The sequence below is a fragment of the Diadema setosum genome, chromosome 19 (genome assembly GCF_964275005.1).
Source record: "Diadema setosum chromosome 19, eeDiaSeto1, whole genome shotgun sequence".
NCBI classification, from domain to species: domain Eukaryota; kingdom Metazoa; phylum Echinodermata; class Echinoidea; order Diadematoida; family Diadematidae; genus Diadema; species Diadema setosum.
Window position 1 is genome coordinate 12228850 of NC_092703.1, and position 18551 is coordinate 12247400.

General features: G+C 39.5%; 1 protein-coding gene across 1 annotated transcript in view; it reads left to right on the forward strand.

The window, feature by feature from the left end:
* The window catches only part of LOC140242250 (palmitoyltransferase ZDHHC14-like), a 61509-nt gene extending 60117 nt beyond the window's left edge, over positions 1 to 1392 (forward strand). The window contains exon 10 of the mRNA XM_072321995.1: positions 1257 to 1392. The gene's annotated coding sequence lies outside the window, so the exon portion shown is untranslated. The remainder of the gene's footprint in view (positions 1 to 1256) is intronic.
* Positions 1393 to 18551: the final 17159 nt, after the last annotated feature.

Here is an 18551-nt window from a genome sequence, read left to right on the forward strand (position 1 = left end):
ATTTTTGCGCATTTCGCGCAACCAGAAGGAAGCGCGAAAATAAAGGCACGCGAATATTTTTGCTTGCAATTTGTTCGAGTACCTGAGGTCTTGATTTGGCAGAATTAAAAACACGCGAAACTCTTCTTACACGGCAAAGTGTTAAAAATTAATCGCGCGAAAATATCCACTTTGACAGTATGATAGAGTGCGCATTATAGGTTTACCCTTTTGAAGAGTCAAAAAGTACCTGTAAATTCATGTGTATAAAGAGCTCCACTCCAGTTTGAATGAATTCTGAGGACTTTTAGTTGTAGAATGCATATTTTTGGAAAGCTCCTGATAATCTTAAGTATTTATGCATTCTTCAATGATTTCTTTTGTGTTTATTGTATCTTGCAAGAAAGAAACAGATGTTTGATACCCATATCACTGCAAGTGCATGGAAATGTTGCTTATTATTGGCCAGTGGCATGTAGTTGATATGTTTGTGGCCATTGTATGAGATTTTTTCGTGCTAGCATGAGAATAGCCAAAGACAGTGTGCATGTCAGACTTAGAGCCTGTCACACATGTGCATTTTATTCAGAACAAGTATTAACTCACATTGAGAAAATGAGACTTGGTTGTAGCTTTACCACTATGTCTTCATATTGAATACGAAGTCATGAGTTTTCAAGTAACTGCAAATTCTATTTTCTGCCAGTGTAGTGCAGATCAAAGACAGATAAGTGTTTCAACTTTATTGATAATGTCAAATGCTTGTAGCTGATATTTGTTTCTTACTATAGCAGTGGTACCTGATACATCACAACTTCTGGGAAAATAAGAAACACATTCTTGGTTAAATTCATGCTCCTACTGGCAATTACTGGCCAAGTTTCTTTAAGTTTCATAAACAGTAGCATATGCTTTGGCTTTTGCACTTGAGATGTTGGTATCTTACCTCGAATAAGCTTATAGAATAGATATTTCCTGATAGACTGGAAAAGTTTGCCCTGTAGATACTTTTTATGTTGTCCTCCATCTAGTGACCGTGTTCCTGTATGCTCAGATGTTCAGGCAGTTATTTCGCACCATGCATTCATAAAATAGTTTGAGTGTAAATCAGGGCTTAGATGTAGTCACCATATACATGTACGTATGTCATTTCAGCTTCAATAATAGATATTTTAACAAATGGTTTTCTATCAGGGGGATATGAGAGTGTGTATCTTATGTTGGAATGGTTATCATTTTGCTCATTCCATGTTCCATACCCATCTTCACACACACAGCAAGCAGTACCTCGCTCCAGTCTTACCACCTCCTCATCATCTAGCAGTTCGTATGACAGCTCATCGCAGGACCAGTCATGCCCCATCTCACGCCTCCAGAGCCCCAGCCACACCTCAAACAACAGCCGGCACTCGCAGGCGCTCCATCTGACGGAGCTATCCACCGCCCTGACGTCGTCTGTCTCCTCGCAGCTGACGAGCAGCAAGGACTTCGCTGTCCCACCCACCACCAGCAACGCCTCCACGCTGCGCCTGTCCGTCGCCCTGAATGTGGTCCACCCGTCCCCGTGCACGCAGCGGGAGACGCAGCCGCTGCTGTCCTCGCACAGCGACGAACACTGCGACGCGCGCTCAGAGAGTCGCGACGACGAGGGCCTGGAGGCACCCCCCTCGCCATCGGTGGAGATCCGACACGACGCAGCGCGGACGTCCAGCGAATGCGGGGTGCTCAAGCTCAGCTCTGTATAGCACACAGTGATATCGTGAATGGTGTGGTAGCCATCTTGGATACTGGACATCGTTGATGCATTGCAAACAGTTCTTCTCAAGTGGATGCAAGCCTCCATGATGCAGAGGACACATTCTTCCAGAGGGAGAAAGATGCTTTCCCTTTAATATCAAACAAAACACATGACCATTGTGAAAGGACACAGTAGGGTGACATGTGTAATTGATAATAAATGGTGGTTTTAATGCATTTTTGTACTTTTTCTTGTCCTTGTTGAAGAAACAAGTTGGCACAATACATCACATAGATTGACCTTTACAGTGCAATTTCACACCATGCACAAGTTTGATTTGTTGAGGTATAAGAGCAAAATGGGACAATGTGAGTGGTAGAAGTCTTTTTCAAATCAGATATTGAAAATGGGTAAAGTTGAGTGGGCTAATTTGTGAGGTCACTGTGGCATAGTGGATAAGACTTCTGACTTTCAATCACAGAGGTCCCAAGTTTGAATCCTGTCGAGTATCTACGTCCTTGGACAAGATGCTTTTACTGACTATGTCCCTCGTGACCGCCCAGGCATATACTAAAATGCTTACCTGGCAACTCTAGGATAATAGTAATGGCTGGGCCTTCTGGTTTAGCAGTTGCAAAACTGAAGATGTTACCTTTGGTAAAGAAAACCATAGTATTATTACATTGTATTTTTTGTATGGAGATTTTCAGTTCAGCATGTTTTCACTGAATACTAAGAGTGATTATGGGACTCCATTTTCAAATTAGCTGAGGTAACAATGTTATCAACTCACAACAAACTTAGTACTGGCTTGTGAACCAAATTAGCATAGAGCTTAAGCATTTCATCTTGGATTTTTTTTGCAACCATATCCCTTCACATCCTTAGTCATTCATTGTGAAGGTTCATGCAACACAACAAGGCCGTGATGAGAAGGATACAATACAGGGTTTATTTCTTTATATCAAACGTCAAAAAGGATATGTGTTTGTGACTCTCAAGTCATGATATCCTCACTCCGTATATTTTGCATACCATGAGAAAGATATGGGCATTAAGGTGCCACTAACGTCATATGGTTAGTGGCACCTTGATGTCCTTATCTTTCTCAACCGACAAGACATTCTCAACCGACGATGTTTGGTTATTACTTTAATATCATTGATTTTGAACACGGACGAGGCATTCAAATTCCAAGATGTTTTCATTTTACGATTTGTCTGATTTTATATAACGTCTACCATTTTGTTTCTCTGATTCTACACTTTTCGTTGGAGTCAATTTGAACACAGTGTGCAATTGTACTTTGAAGTTCTAGCACACATGAAAATCATGGTCCAAAATTCACAAAGTAGTTCGATTCTAGCTAACCCCTTTTTGCCTGGGCACTTAGTTGTAACTTGCCATTTGTTTTTAACAACATTCACTATGTTTCCCCATTCCCCCAAACTGACCCAATTGTATAAGTTAGCCAGCCCTCTTAAATAAGCATAACATTTATGCTTCAGTCCAACATGAAGATCAGGGTGAAACAGTCGGGATTTGTTGAATGAGGTCATCTCTGTTCATAGGCAATTAGTTCCATGAATCATGTGTACCAATCTGTGAAGGAAGTACTCCTGGGAACATATCAAATAGCCAACAAAACGCAATAAAGGTTTGCAAGTTACCACAATGTGTACGCCTGGTCATCGTGGACTAAATTGAAACCATGGGTTTAATTTTAAATCCCTTTTTGGATTTGAGTCCTTGGGTATTTGATGTCGTCCTGGTGTGAGCATGTTCTATGAAATACCTTAATGTCGTATCATATTGGGATATATCTAGAATTAACCAGAAGGTGTTGGACAGATGACCATCTCTGCTGTTCAAACTCGCGATGCAGTCGTGAAATTTTTTACCATTATCGTCATGCAGTGTGTTGCATTCACATCCTTTCAATAACCATAGAAGAAATGATCCTGTCACCTCCACATGTCACCCATCACATAAGAATTCATTCTTCACTGTATTAAGCACAGCCAGATCAAAGCAGATCTGAAGATCAAATTGGTGGGGTTTTTTGGTTTGCTTGTGACCCATGTCACCAAAGGAAAAAATTGCTTCTTACCTAGACTGCCCCCGAGTATGCATAGTGCAACATTGCCTTCATAGTAGTTTTCATCAGTTGAGAATGTGAATGCATAACATGGTGGCAGTTGTGCCAACAAATAAGTGTGTACCATATTCATTATCTTTTTGTCTATCCTTCGTTGAATATAAGCCAATGATGTGAACAGGGTTTTCTTTTCATCCATGCCTGGTATTTGTTTTAAAAAAGTAGCATCTGCATATGTGTAGTTTGTTTGTTTTGTGTATTTTTTGTTTGTTTCTGTGTCTTCTTTTTTTTTTGGGGGGGGGGGAGGAGTTTCTTTGTCTGCTCTTCAGAATCTGCTGAAAATTTGAGCATTTTTTGCATTTTCTGCATTGACTCTCCGTAGCAGAATGGAGACTTGTCCAGATTTCAAGACTGGGTAGCATTGAGTGATCAATGCACTGAAGTTTGTTCCCCTCCCCCTTTCAGCAGATACTTAATTGCCTTCAGCACCTACATATATAGTGAAGAGGGACATAGATGGTGTGTGTTTCATTACATCCCAGCCAAAAATGGTCACACAGATTTCATGTAAACAGTTATTAACATACAGGTCAGATAACCTTAAGAAAATAAAACCAATGCAAATGGCATGTTAATTTATCTTCTGAGGTGTGCCATAGATGCCATATGAAGCTGATATCCAAAGATTATAAAGTGGGTTTGGTTATTTACATGCATTATGCCGGCCTAGTTTTTACTGTTTACTTGGTGAGTGGTGCACAAACTCCAAAACAATTCATCCAGTATCTCTTTTGTGTGATATTCCTGTCAAGAAATGTTTGAATGGTTGATTTAGATAACGAAAGGAAATGTCCAAGGGTCTGTTTGATTTGCATAATATTTGGATGGTATGGTTGCTCTGCAACTGGAGGCAATCCCTAGAATTTTTTATTATACCCATATTTTGACTATTTGTTTAATCTCATTGCAACTTATTGATAGTATGTTTTATCTTTATATAGTAATCTACCTTTCACATATTTGCAGTCCTGTAGTGAACACATCCATCCATAGTGAATTTACAATTTACATTGTACTTGTGCAAAATTCAAACGCTGTGTATGTGTAGGTACTTAAAGGGTTCATTCTGTGATCAGGGTGATTATGTGTTTTGGGACTGACTGCAAATGTTATTGAACTTTCCAAACAGTCAGTGGGAAACCATCATTTCCTTTCCTTTTTCTACAATACAAAACTCTTGTTTCTTTCTTTCTCTTTTGTTTGCTTGTCTGCTAGAATATTATTCTGTCTGGTCAAAAGAGGCATTCACACTAGTTGTAAAATGCTAAGTTTTTAAACTTCTAAGTGCTGCTTGGAGCTGATCCAGACTGGATTAAAAAAACAAACAAACAAACAAACAAACAAACAGACACTCAAAGTAGTAAGTGTTGTTTAAGGATGATCAAAGGGCTTCAGGCTTTAATTTGAGATCCCATTTTCAAGTAATAAATCTAGAAGCATGGAAACTCGCTAATTCTGTTCATACAATGTACATATGTAATTCACAACAATCCTGGAATGGTTCAGATATGTTGTTTGAGCAAGAGAAAAATGGTGCCTGAAATGTAGAGATACAGTCGTATATATAGGCGTCATTGTACAGTTCGACCTCGATTATCCGGCCATGTTGGGACCGGCGCTCATCCGGATAAGCGAATTTGCCGGATATGGGAGACACAATGTTAATGTATATAGCTGCCGTCCAAACTGTCGTCCCAGTGCACTGGCAGCTAGGCAGGTAGCGTACCCCGCAACAGTGGTGTAATCTACGCTAGCCTGCGTAAAATTGTAATCCCTTCTCATCACAAAAATAAAGTATATCTTAATGTGAAAATCATGCATGTTTTACCTCATTAAATATTGAGAAACCTATCATGCACATCTTATGAAATTAGTGAAATAGATCCATGAAAGTCACTGTTTTTTCTCAATTTTTGGATGAAAAAAAAAAGTCCTTCACTGCGTGAACGCGTCCGGATAATAGAGATTTCCAGATAAAAGGAGGCCAGATTAATCGAGGTCGAACTGTATTTTGATCAAAAGAAGACAAGAAGGGTTAAATCTCTCAAGTTTACTGTCTGTAGGGTATTAAAACTAATGAAGATAGCCCCTCAGGCCAGCGTAGGTCCAACCATTTCAAAATGCCAGCAACAGGTCCTGCGTAGGTCTAGCGTAGGTCCAACCATTTCAAAATGCCAACAACAGGTCCTGGAAACAAGGTGCTGGCGGTAATAGAAAGAGTTAATCCAGAGGGTGTCCAGATTTATCATATTGCTGCTTTCCTCGTTTTGACTGATTAACATTGGCTACTCAAATTTGAGGCAAAGCCCAGACATATATTTCTGCAATCCAGCTGTTAAACTTGCCCCATTGTGTCAAAGGTCGTAATGCTCCTTCTTTTTTTGTGATTCTTCAGTGTCATTTTAAGGTAGGGATATATATTGCAATTTTTTTCATCATGTAATTAAGAGCAGGAGGTCATAAATTTACATTTGTGTTTTCTTTTCTTTTTGTTAGTTCAATCCTTCAATCCTGCAACATTGCTTTTCTGTTACTAAGATTTAGAAACCATTTGTGTCTCAATCGCAATCTGCGGAGAGGATGAAGTCATATACATGTAGTTGGCTGCTGGTTTGATATTCTTGCACAAATATAAAGACACCAAACAGATTAAATCATGCAAAAAGGAGATACTGCTGGTTATCCATGAATCCTGTATATGCCCGATATTAGTGTACACTGTGTATGAGAATTTAACAGAGGTCAGTTTGATTTTGAACTTCTTCCATTCATGGCTAAAACCTGTTTACAATGTGAATTGTGAGCGAGACCAAATCGTCGGCTGAGAATGATAAGGGCGTTAAGTTGCCACTAAACCCATAGTGCTCACGACCACTTAACACCCTTTTCATTCTCAACAGACCAAATGTACTGTATTAATTATCAAAGTAGTGAAGTATTTTTGCAGTATCTTGGTGTAAAGTCACTCTCGCCGAAGTCCAACACGCACAAGTTTAAAAAAAATAATAACAAAATAGCAAAATCAAGGAAAGTCCTAGCTATATTGGATATAGATATTTGTTGATTGGATTGTGTAAACTTGAAATTCAAGTAAGTAATAGGATTTTCTCTGATCCAATTGGATTCAATTTTAAGCTAGGCTTAATTGACTGTATTTGCAATGTATCTTGAAGAATTATTGTATATTTGACTACCAATATGCCTTTCAACTGTCTAAGAAACAAGGAAAAAGATTGTATATCCGATTTGTTAAACAAGATACCCAAGAATCTTCTCTTTTTCTATTGAGCTGTTCATAGAAGTGTAGATCATAATTTGAACATTTCTCTATATGTATTTTCTTTGTATTACCACCCTCCAATATTCATCTGTATAATGGTGGCTGTTTTTTTTTTTTCCTCTCTCTCTCTCTCTTTTATGCAGTATGTACAAAGAATGCGTATCATCTATTTATATGATTCTTTGTTAATGTTCTGTCTCAGCGTTTACTGTAATACAGAAAGAGAACGCGGTGTCTGTCATTCATTTGAAACAGTTTGGTTACTTTATGCATGCAATAATATTATTTGGCACTCCACTATGGGTATGTGCTTCATTTTTTTTTTTTTTTTTCAGAACATAATTCTAACCTAGAAGACATTCATATACAAAGCACCATTTGCAGTTGTGGGCAATGGCTTGTTAATTCTGTGGAATGAAATACATTATTATAAGATGTGACACTCTGTGTGGATGGGACAAACAGCAGAACAATAATTATGTTTCTGTCACACTTTTCATTTTTTTCATTTTTTTTTGGGGGGGGGGTGGGATGTGGACATTGCATTCTGGTAATGACTGTATTTGAGGATATCAATAAGTGTTCTCACTTTACATTTTCTCTTTCTTGATAGACAAGGTAAAATGGTAAATACTAAGTGGGTGGTAGCCTTTTGACAAGGCCTTGTGGCTGAAAAAGAGACTAATTGCGAGGGAATGAGTGAACACGAGGTCGGACTGCGCCACTCGATCTAGTGTTCACATGTTATCGGAGTGCTCGGTGTGGCAAATGATTAGTCTCATTCCTCGGCCAAGAGGCCTTGTCAAAGGGCTAGGTGGGGGGTTTAAAATCTTAGATTCACCCTTATACTGAAGGCGCACCTTCCACTTTGTAATTGTACTTTGTACGATGGCTCTTGAAAGGGTGCAAGCCTTCAGTGAATGTGAATCATTGCACTCGCATGTGTGTGTCTGTGTGTGGGTTGATGCCAGTGCGTGTGTGTGTATGTATGTGTCTGTGGAGGCATCATGGACTCGAGGCAAAATGAACCCATCAAGTATAGGTTAATTTTAGGCAATTATCTTTTTTTTTAATCGTGAAGAGGGCAATGATTAAAATATGTTTTTAAAGTGCATCATTGAAGAGCAACAGACATTACAAATGGCCATGTCTTCACTCTGTTTCTTTCTCACTCCCTCTCTATCTATCTATCTCCCTATCTATTTATCTATCTATCTATCATTCTCTTTCCCTTTCCGTGTTGGTAAGTCTGAAGAGCATTTTCAATTCAATCATTTCGGTATTTCCTACAGCACTTCTTCTTTTGATCTTCTTCTTTTTTTATTATGCCTGTGCAGGTAACATGATGATCATGCACCCAGAAACCCAGATTCACGTAATTATGTGATAGAAGGTAGCAAGGAAATAGTGACATACATTATACCTAGAAAATAATACTCACTGCACTATTAAAAACTATCCACGTGCTGCAGCAGACAGATTCTGTTTTGGAGCATGCCTTCTGGTATGGCAGTTGGGTTTTAAAGGACAGAACAATGGTTGTGAACAGGTACATAGGTTGGTCCATTTAATATTATACCAACTCTTGCAGATGTATCTGGTCCTGAGATGTACAATTGTAGACAGTTTCTGTTGCTGATGTGATATGAATTCAATGATGAATATAATCGAGCACCATGAGCAGTGAAAACAGAGGTAGCATCTTCTGGCCAAGTAAAGTACTGAGCGGTTGTTCGTGTGAGACGTATTAAAAGTGTGTCGCCTGCGTACTCTTGCAGGTCTCTTATTGTACATAAAGATTGATAAAAAATTTACATTTTATATTTAGATGATAGTGTATTTTGTATACATTGAGTGATATACTGAGTCTGTACATGTACGTGTAATTTCTTTCCCTTTTGAACCATGTGTTAAAAAAATGTCTCTTGTTATGTGGAAATGTAATGTTCTTCTACGTCTTCTCTTTCTGATGGCAAGCGAGTGTGGAACATAATAAAGCAGTGTGCACATTCCCTTTAAAATTCAGAAGTGATAATTATGATTACGTCTATTTGTCTTTAGTTCACTTGTGGCAAGAGATCAAGTGTGAGCTGTTGTGATTGCTAGTTACAATCCATCGCCTGTCGTGTGTTGTATGTTATCTGTGAACCGTTGACGCATATGTCATCTTCCTATAAAGACTGCGTTTATCTTCAGGTACAACAAAGTTCAAAAAGGTATTGACTCACTCGTCAATAAAAAGATATAGGGCGACCCTCATTGGCTGTATAGCACAGCGCCAGTACCTCTTTCATGTCAAAGATTTTTTTTTTTCTCTTGAAAGCAATGTTTTTGCCGAAACCCATGCAGTTTTTGTCATGATTGATGGTCCAAAAGACAGAAGACAATAATGGTACATCTAATAAATACCAATATTTATTCAGTGCCTTTTCTGAACACACTTTAAAGGTACTAGCCCACATTTGCAAACCCACGAAAGTCAAAACTGCATAAAACAGGTCCAATATGACTTCAAGTACAAGTTATAACAGTAACATACCTCACCTGTCGCTCTTTGTCTATACCATTCGATAAAAGAGAGAAAATCATCGTTTTAAAATCAATTTTCAAACCGAGTCAACCCGACCCAAAATCGAATTACGAGCGCGGGCTATAGCTACGTACATTGTACATGTAACACGTACGTGGACCGGAGCTAGCGAGCGTTATACGCGTGCATACGGATTACGGTGCATTTTCATTTATTTTTATGAAAGCAATGGACTAATTGGAACGAAATTTTGCACAGGTGTTACTGCAGTCATACCCAAACTCCATGCTAACTATGAGACCAATTGCTGCAGGTTTACAAATGTGGGCTAATACCTTTAAAAGCACTTCAACGATTTCAACAAAATACATTTGTACAAGAAATCCAATATTTACCAAACAAAGCAAAAGTGACAAAGGACAAGGCAAGACAAATAGATAATGACTGTAAACTTGTCAGATCGCAAGCAATGGAATATGTCAGAGCTATGAGAAAGTCTCACTTTTGAAACAAATAAGTTTTCAACAGTTTTTTGGATTGATCTGTGTTAACTGCTGATTGGATGTCTGAAGATGGTGTTCCAGATACTGAATACCTGCATCAAATTTACTGTGACCGATACCTTATAGAGTGTCAGTTGCAAAAAGTTTTCATCACTTCTTACTACATGTATTTGTCTGATGTCGTAGAAATCTATCAAAGAGATCACAAATAATTATATTGTTCACTTTTTTTTAAGTATGGCATGATAGATATTGGTCTGATGTAAACTTAGGGCAGGTTTTGTCTACCTGACGTTGCGCTGTGGACCAGAGTGAGGAGTTCACAGCCACGACTCTAGAGCTTATGCTAATAATGTAAGCATAAATGAAAGTTTCAGAGGGGTGAAGGTCCAGGTTTGAGTTTCTTCAGTTTGTCTCCCTCTACATAATTACATTTGATAAAGATCGCAACTGCTGATCTGTAAATTAACAAACATGTCCAAGTAGAGGGAGACAAATTGAAGAAACTAACACTTGAATGTAAGCATGTTCGACATAGCATCTGAGACTCCATACAGGTTATGCTGATAAATAAAAGATAATCATACAGCGCCACTGATTAACGATCTATAAACGGTACAATTCACGAATTTCACGAACATCTTTGAAGTAATATACCAAACTATTGGACAGTGCTGGAAGGGTGGTGATATTTTCAGAGGGGAAAAATCAAAGAATACATAATATGTAAATTATTATGATTACCGTCATGGGCGTATTAAACACCAAACGTAAAAGTTCTTAAAGTTAATTCCCTGCGTTGTGAAAATCGTTTTCAGTATTGGCAAAATCATGCTTTTCAAAGTACCATTTAACACATTTAGCAGAGGTTCAGAAATCAGTATTTGCTACATAGCATACACGGCATAGTAATCTGTTTGACTTGTATTAATTATTACCAATCGCATAATAGCTCAACCCTCTGCTCTGGCTGTCTTGTGGAGCTTCAAATGGGCATTAAGGCAGATTTACTTTTTATGACATTTTCATCACCTTTGGCACCGTTTTGATGCACTCTTTAGTCGAGTAGGCCTAGTACGTATAACCAAAAGGAACGTAAGTAACGACTCTCACGTAGCAAGTTTTACACATAGAACGACTTCAGTTGGTCATATTGACATTAACTTCAGACATTCTGAAACAGTTCTATTTGTCATTGCAAAGCCAAAGGAAGAAGAAGGAGGCGATTTTATTCCCCCCATCTACTGTTTACAAGTGTATATCAGCAGATTCGAAGTTCAAATAATGTATAGTGTATTAAGATTAGGACTTTGTTCAAGTGCTAAATACCCTTTATGATGTTCATGTGGGGACCAAGCTGTGACATGTGTTATTATGTTACAGATTTTATTGTATTTTTTTTTTTTTTTTTTTTTTGTTGTTGTTGTTAATAGTACCTATGAAAGAACTGTCCGGTGATATCAAAATGACATGCCTTGGTTGTTTTATTTCTATTTACCCATCTAAAAAGAAGCAACAGTGAAGATTAGATCATAGCAAGTCTGTTCTTGTCGAACATTACAGTGTGTGATAGTGCACGCATGGTATCAACAGTCACATGTAGTATTCAGAAGTTAATTTTCTCTGCGCAAGTCTTTACTTGAGGTATCGTAGGTTTTTTTTTTTCTTAGCAAAATTTCCTTCGAATGACAAGTGTACACTTCGAGGGTGGATAGGCTCTATACAGTGCGCATCACCAAAGTAGAGGGTACATTTTGAAGTGTTAGTGTGTTACCTCCATTGACAAGAAAATCATCGTATCCGATAACCGCCAATTATCGGATTCATCACCTTGTAACATGTGAGCAGCTGGTGAGTGAGTACGTACCGTATAAGGGGCCACACTCATGCTTTCAACATTTAATAGTGTGCGATTAAGCTTTATACAGTAGTAGCAATGAACTTTACGCTCCGACTGATTTAAGACATCCTTTAACACACAGACCGCTCTTCATTGCATAGTTTATTTGTATATTCAGTTTTAAAAAGATGAAAATAATGCTGGAGTTGATTTGAATTGAATTAAATTGAATTGTTGATATTGTACCACCAGAGGTGTCTCAACTCCGTGCTATGACCCGGAGGAGCTTTCTCCAAGGTCGTGGCATCGCCGGAGTTGTGATCCTAATGGGCAATAATGTCCCACAATGCCCAGAAGGAAAGTGGTCCGCATCTGTCTTACATACCGAAAACAAATTTAAAGGAAATATAAGTTTTTCAATGGTTATCGCACTAGAACCAGTTCACACTTCAGGTGCTTCCATAGAGACGTTTGTGTTGCGATCACACTGGACACGACAAGACACGTCTTAAGATTTGTAAACCAAGCGTTCTACGCATACAAAAATTAGTTAGTTTATTTTAATGAATCCGATTCATTTTTTTTTCTTCCACGTAACATAACATAAGAAAATGACAAATGATCTTGATTACACCAGGTGACTGTACGATGAAAATAGAGGTAACTTACGAATATAAAACAAGCCATGCTCGAGCGGAGGGGGCATTATTTATTGAGGGATCCACTATGAGAGCAGCGCCTATACAGTGGACAACTCATTCGAATAGCTGGTGATTCAGAGGTAATGCTGTGCTGATTAAAACAAAACAACATAAAGTATGATAATAAGCATAATGATAATGATGATGATGATGATGATGATAATAATAATAATAATAATAATAATAATAATAATAATAATAATAATAATAATAATAATAATAATAACAATAACAGTAGTAACGATAAAGGTATTCTTCAGCGAGACCTCTTCAGTGTTGCCACTGCTCTACCAGAGGGCCCTGCCATTATTGTTACCCTAGATAGCGTTGCCAGGGATCATACACCTGGGTCGAGAGGGACATGATGGGTTTAAAAAAAAAAAAAAAAAAAAAAAAAAAATATATATATATATATATATATATATATATATATATATATATATATATATATCCTGTCCAATTAGAGCGGAGCACTGGGAGGGAATCGAACTACAAAATCGTAGGGTCTTCCGATTGGGAGTAGATCTTGTCTTATCCACTATGCCACAGCGCCCCCATCGCAATGGGGTATGCATTTCATTATTTCTGAATGCTGACAATCACTAGAATTTTACATGGATTAGTTTGGGCCACTGCCTCAATAGGCCTCAAACAGAAAAATAAAGAAAAGAAAAACGTTTTTCAGAGACATGGCGATAAAAAATACTTTACGTATCATCACTGTGATTAAACATGAATTATTCCAATTAAAACAAATTAATACAACATTCTGTGTTATTTGAGAGAGTATTGCATCTGTGAGGGAATGCGGGATTGAATCCGAAGATGAGGGTCAATTACGTCAAGTCTTCTCTTGCAATTGCAGCAATTCATCTAGCCAGTTTTGGTGGGTGTTTTCCCATGCCAAATTTCATAAACTAAGAAAGACAAACACGGCCGGCGGAGCGTTTTCAAAAGTGTATGTGTGTGTGTGTGGGGGGGGGGGGGAACTTCTGGGTTTCATGAGCTAACAAGCGAAAAAAAAAAAAAGAAAGGGGGCATTCAGCGCAACTTCTGGTGCCACTTCCCGGTTTCTTCAGCTGACAAGCCACAAAAAAAAAAGGTCTTGAGCGCAAAAACATGACCTTACCGCGTTCACACTTCAATGTCTCCTTCCTTTGTTTGGTGCAAAAAAAAAGGGGGGGGGCGAGCCCCCCCCCCCCCCCCCCCCCGGTTCCGCCGGCCATGACAAAGTAGAGTAAGGACGAGAAGCGGATGGAACTTGCAACTTGAGTTTCTTTACTACACGAAATCGTTTCACAGGTATTCTCGATATGTTGTCTTCAAGGCGATTAAGTGACACTTGTCCAATAAATTGATTTCAGATATAGGTCCTACTTTTCTAAAGGAATGCAACAAAATATGACATCTCTTGCAATAGCTTTTGTTGTATTGCCGAAGGCGTTTCCTTTTGTGTAACTAATCCATTGTGTAACTTTTCGCAATTTGGAATTTACGGTGAGCAATCGGCTTTTAGTGGAAAAAAAATGTGCGAATCATCTGCAAAGAGGACAAATGAAGAAATAATGAAAGATCTTCAAAAGTTATTCATAATGTATTGTTAATTATAAATAATAAAGGCATTTACTAGAAAACAACCCTGCACAACTCATATTTTTTAGTACTGAATTTTATCCGTTCAAATAAAAATTTCGAGAAACAAGAATTTATGAAACCGCTTGAGCTCTTTGAGAAATCAAAACTTTATCCTAAGCTTTCTACTAGGTAACACCAACAAACATTTTAAATACAAGTATCTCAAATATGTTTTGAGACACAACTCTTTGGAATACTTACTAAGAGATTTTAAGACACACATGAACCAACAGAATAATGGAACTTTTTCCAAAATCCAAGCTATCACGAAAAATGGCTGTCATTTCCTGTTTTTCGCATATATGTTTTGTAGATGTGACCAACATATTTCCAGTGTCTATGTAAAATTATGTTCGTAGAGATGAGGACCCCCCTGAACATGGGCGTAAATCCCGGGGGGGGAGGGATGGGGGGGATATATCCCCCCCCCCCTGAAATGGAGGAGGGGGGGATGGCCTGTACAATTATCCCCCCCTGAATTTTGAGGGGGAAAAATGGAGGAAGCAGAAATGTGATTGTATCAATTTTGGCATATTGCATGACGTTTGTACGCCGGCCTTCAGACAGGTAACAGAGCTGAACAGTATTCTATCTTGTAGGAAAATGTATAATTTTCTCAAGCGCTCGCTCGCTTCGCTCGCTCGCGAAGAAAGTAACATCGACATACACTGTAAGGTATGGCTCAGGCGTTGACAACGTCAAATAGTATAGGTCTACATGTAAACATGCTATGACGCGAGTAACTGGGGACCATCTGCAAAATATGTACGAAAACATACAAACAAACAATAACAACAACTTTATCGCCATTATTGAATCCCCTCCATTTCCTGAATCATTCCTGAGAAACGACAGTGACTGATGACTCAGTCAGGATACATCTATGGGCATACCAAGGGAAGATCAGGGACGTCGAATCTATGGGGGGCAAAGGGGCATTTGCCCGCCCCAAAGGAAGTGTTTAGACAGACAAATCATTTATCCCCCAAGCAATTCCCGAGATGAGGACAAATCTCGAACTTTCTTAATGGAAAATTGTCCAAATATATATATCGCCAGAACTATGCACCAGATCGTTGTATTGCAATCATGAACATGCAAAAGGTCCGCTAATACACCTATACAGGATAAGGGATAAACTTTGTACACTTTTGACATAGACGTATATTCCCTAAATTATCAGAGTGTGCAGCAGATCTTTCACTTAACAAAAGCAACCTAATATGTATAGAGGCGTCGATGGGGGGGGGGGGGATGGTTCTCAAATAAAAGTGGGACAAACAAAAGCGAAAAATATAGCTACAAACGGCAGTTTTTGGAGTGTAAAATGTTAAAATTTTAAAGCTCGCTCGCTCCGCTCGCTCGCATTTAACCGCTATGCCATTCTCCTGATGTTGCTGCAAGTGATTGACAGCAGGTGCACCCGGTGCGCCCCCCTTAATTTCCAAAGCGAAAATATAGCTACAAACGACAGTTTTTAGGACTGGAAAATGTCAAAATTTTCAAGCTCACTCGCTTCGCTCGCTAGCATTAGACGTATCCCATTCTCCTGATGTTGCTGCCAGTAATTGCCGACAGTTGCGCCCGGTGTGCCCCCTTAATTTCCAAAGCGAAAAAATACAGCCACAAACGGCAGTCTTTGGACTGTAAAATGTCAAAATTTTCAAGCTCGCTCGCTCCGCTCGCTCGCATTTAACCGCTATGCCATTCTCCTGATGTTGCTGCCAGTAATTGCCGGCAGTTGCACTCGGTGTGCCCCCTAAATTTCCAAAGCGAAAAAGTATAGCTACAAACGGCAGTTTTTAGACTGTAAAATGTCAAAATTTTCAAGCTCGCTCGCTCCGCTCGCTCGCATTTAATCGCCATGCCATTCTCCTGATGTTGCTGCCAGTGATTGTGAGCAGGTGCGCCCCCCTTAATTTCCAAAGCGAAAAATATAGCTACAAACGGCAGTTTGGGGACTATAAAATGTCAAATGTTTGAAGCTCGCTCGCTCCGCTCGCTCGCATTTAATTATTATTCCATTCTCCTGATGTTGCTGCCAGTAACTGCCAGCAGTTTTCGCCCGGTGCGCCCCTTAATTTCCAAAGCGAAAAATATAGCTACAAACGGCAGTTTTTGGACTGTCAAATGTCAAAATTTTGAAGCTCGCTCGCTTCGCTCGCTTCACTCGCTCGCATTTAATCATTATGCCATTCTCCTGATGTTGCTGCCAGTGATTGTGAGCAGGTGCGCCCCCCTTAATTTCCAAAGCGAAAAATATAGCTACAAACGGCAGTTTGGGGACTGTAAAATGTCAAATTTTTGAAGCTCGCTCGCTCGCATTTAATTATTATTCCATTTTCCTGATGTTGCTGCCAGTAACTGCCAGCAGTTTTCGCCCGGTGCGCCCCTTAATTTCCAAAGCGAAAAATATATCTACAAACGGCAGTTTTTGGACTGTCAAATGTCAAAATTTTGAAGCTCGCTCGCTTCGCTCGCTCGCATTTAATCATTATGTCATTCTCCTGATGTTGCTGCCAGTAATTGCCAGCAGTTTTCGCCCGGTGCGCCCCCCCCCCCCTTAATTTCCAAAGCGAAAAAATACTAGTACACGCCACAAAGGACATGTGGGACTGTAAAATATCAAAATTTTCAAGCTCACTCGCTTCGCTCGCTCGCATTTAATCGTTATGCCATTCTGATGTTGCTGCCCGATTGCCGGCAGTTGCGCCCGGTGTGCCCCCATAATTTCCAAAGCGAAAAAATACAGCCACAAACGGCAGTCTTTGGACTGTAAAATGTCAAAATTTTCAAGCTCGCTCGCCCCGCTCGCTCGCATTTAACTGCTATGCCATTCTCCTGATGTTGCTGCCAGTAATTGCCAGCAGTTGCGCCTGATGCGGCCCCCCTTAATTTCCAAAGCGAAAAAGTATAGCTGCAAACGGCAGTTTTTAGACTGTAAAATGTTACAATTTTCATGCTCGCTCGCTCCGCTCGCTCGCATTTTATCGCTATGCCATTCTCCTGATGTTGCTGCCAGTGATTGACAGCAGTTGCGCCTGGTGTGCCCCCCTTAATTTCCAAAGCGAAGAATATAGCTACAAACGGCAGTTTTTGGACTGAAAATGTCAAAATTTTCAACGCAAAGAGATCTCACCGTAGGAGGGGGAAACCCCCCTATAACCATACCCTCCCCCCTCGCTTGATTCGTTCCCTCACATAACCGCTCCTCCTAAGATCAAATCCTGTGTACGCCGATGATAGGCCCCATTATTTAGTAGGCCTTCACAGTGATGTCGCACAGCAAGAGCTGAAATACCACGATTTTGTCATTCAATGATATATTGTGAATATTTCATTTTCTTATTTTTTTTTAAAGAAAAGAAAACAAAATTTTCACCACAAGTGAGCACCAGATCGCTGAATTTCAGGTCTGAAAATGCAAAATCTTCCTCGTGTGGGAGAGGGATACCCCCCATACACACCCTTCCCCCGTTCGGTCGTTCCGCTCCCTCTCACAGATATTTCAAAAAAAAAAAAAAATGTTTTCATACTTTTAAGGTCTGATTTTCCGCCGAAAGTCGTCTGACAAGCAAAAAAAAAAAGCAACAAGAACAAAAAGTCTTTATGTTGTTGCTGCCACTTTTCTCCCACTTTATATTTCATGCAAAAGAGTGGGGCATCCGATCCCTGTAAAGTGTGTGTGTGTGTGGGGGGGGGGGGCACAAAGCTTCTCCCCCCCCCCCCCCCAAAAAAAAAAAAAAAGGCTGCGCCGGTCCGGTTATGGGCTTGTAATCGTGGTGATAGTGACCATCCCCCCCACTCCTCAGTATGGATTTACGCCGTTGCCCCTGAAAACGAAAAAAAAAAAACAACGAATACTAGTACTTATGCAGAAATTGTGAAAGACAGAAGCACCAATAAAAGCACTTAAGCTGCGCTCACAAAAGTTCGTTCGAATGAAGTTCGTACCGGCGAATCTTCCTGTTCGTGCAAACTGAGGAGTTAGTAGAAGTTCTTGTACGAACGCCGTTTAATTTGCATAAAAGACTTGGGATCTTCTGGAGATATGAAGAGATTTGGGGTTATACAATGGCCTTTATGGTAATTTTTTCGCAAGAATGCCTTTAGTTCTTATCACGTAATGCTTACGGCCACCTTACGATATTTTGCTGTCACAAGCTAGTCCTTCGTGTAGCTCACGA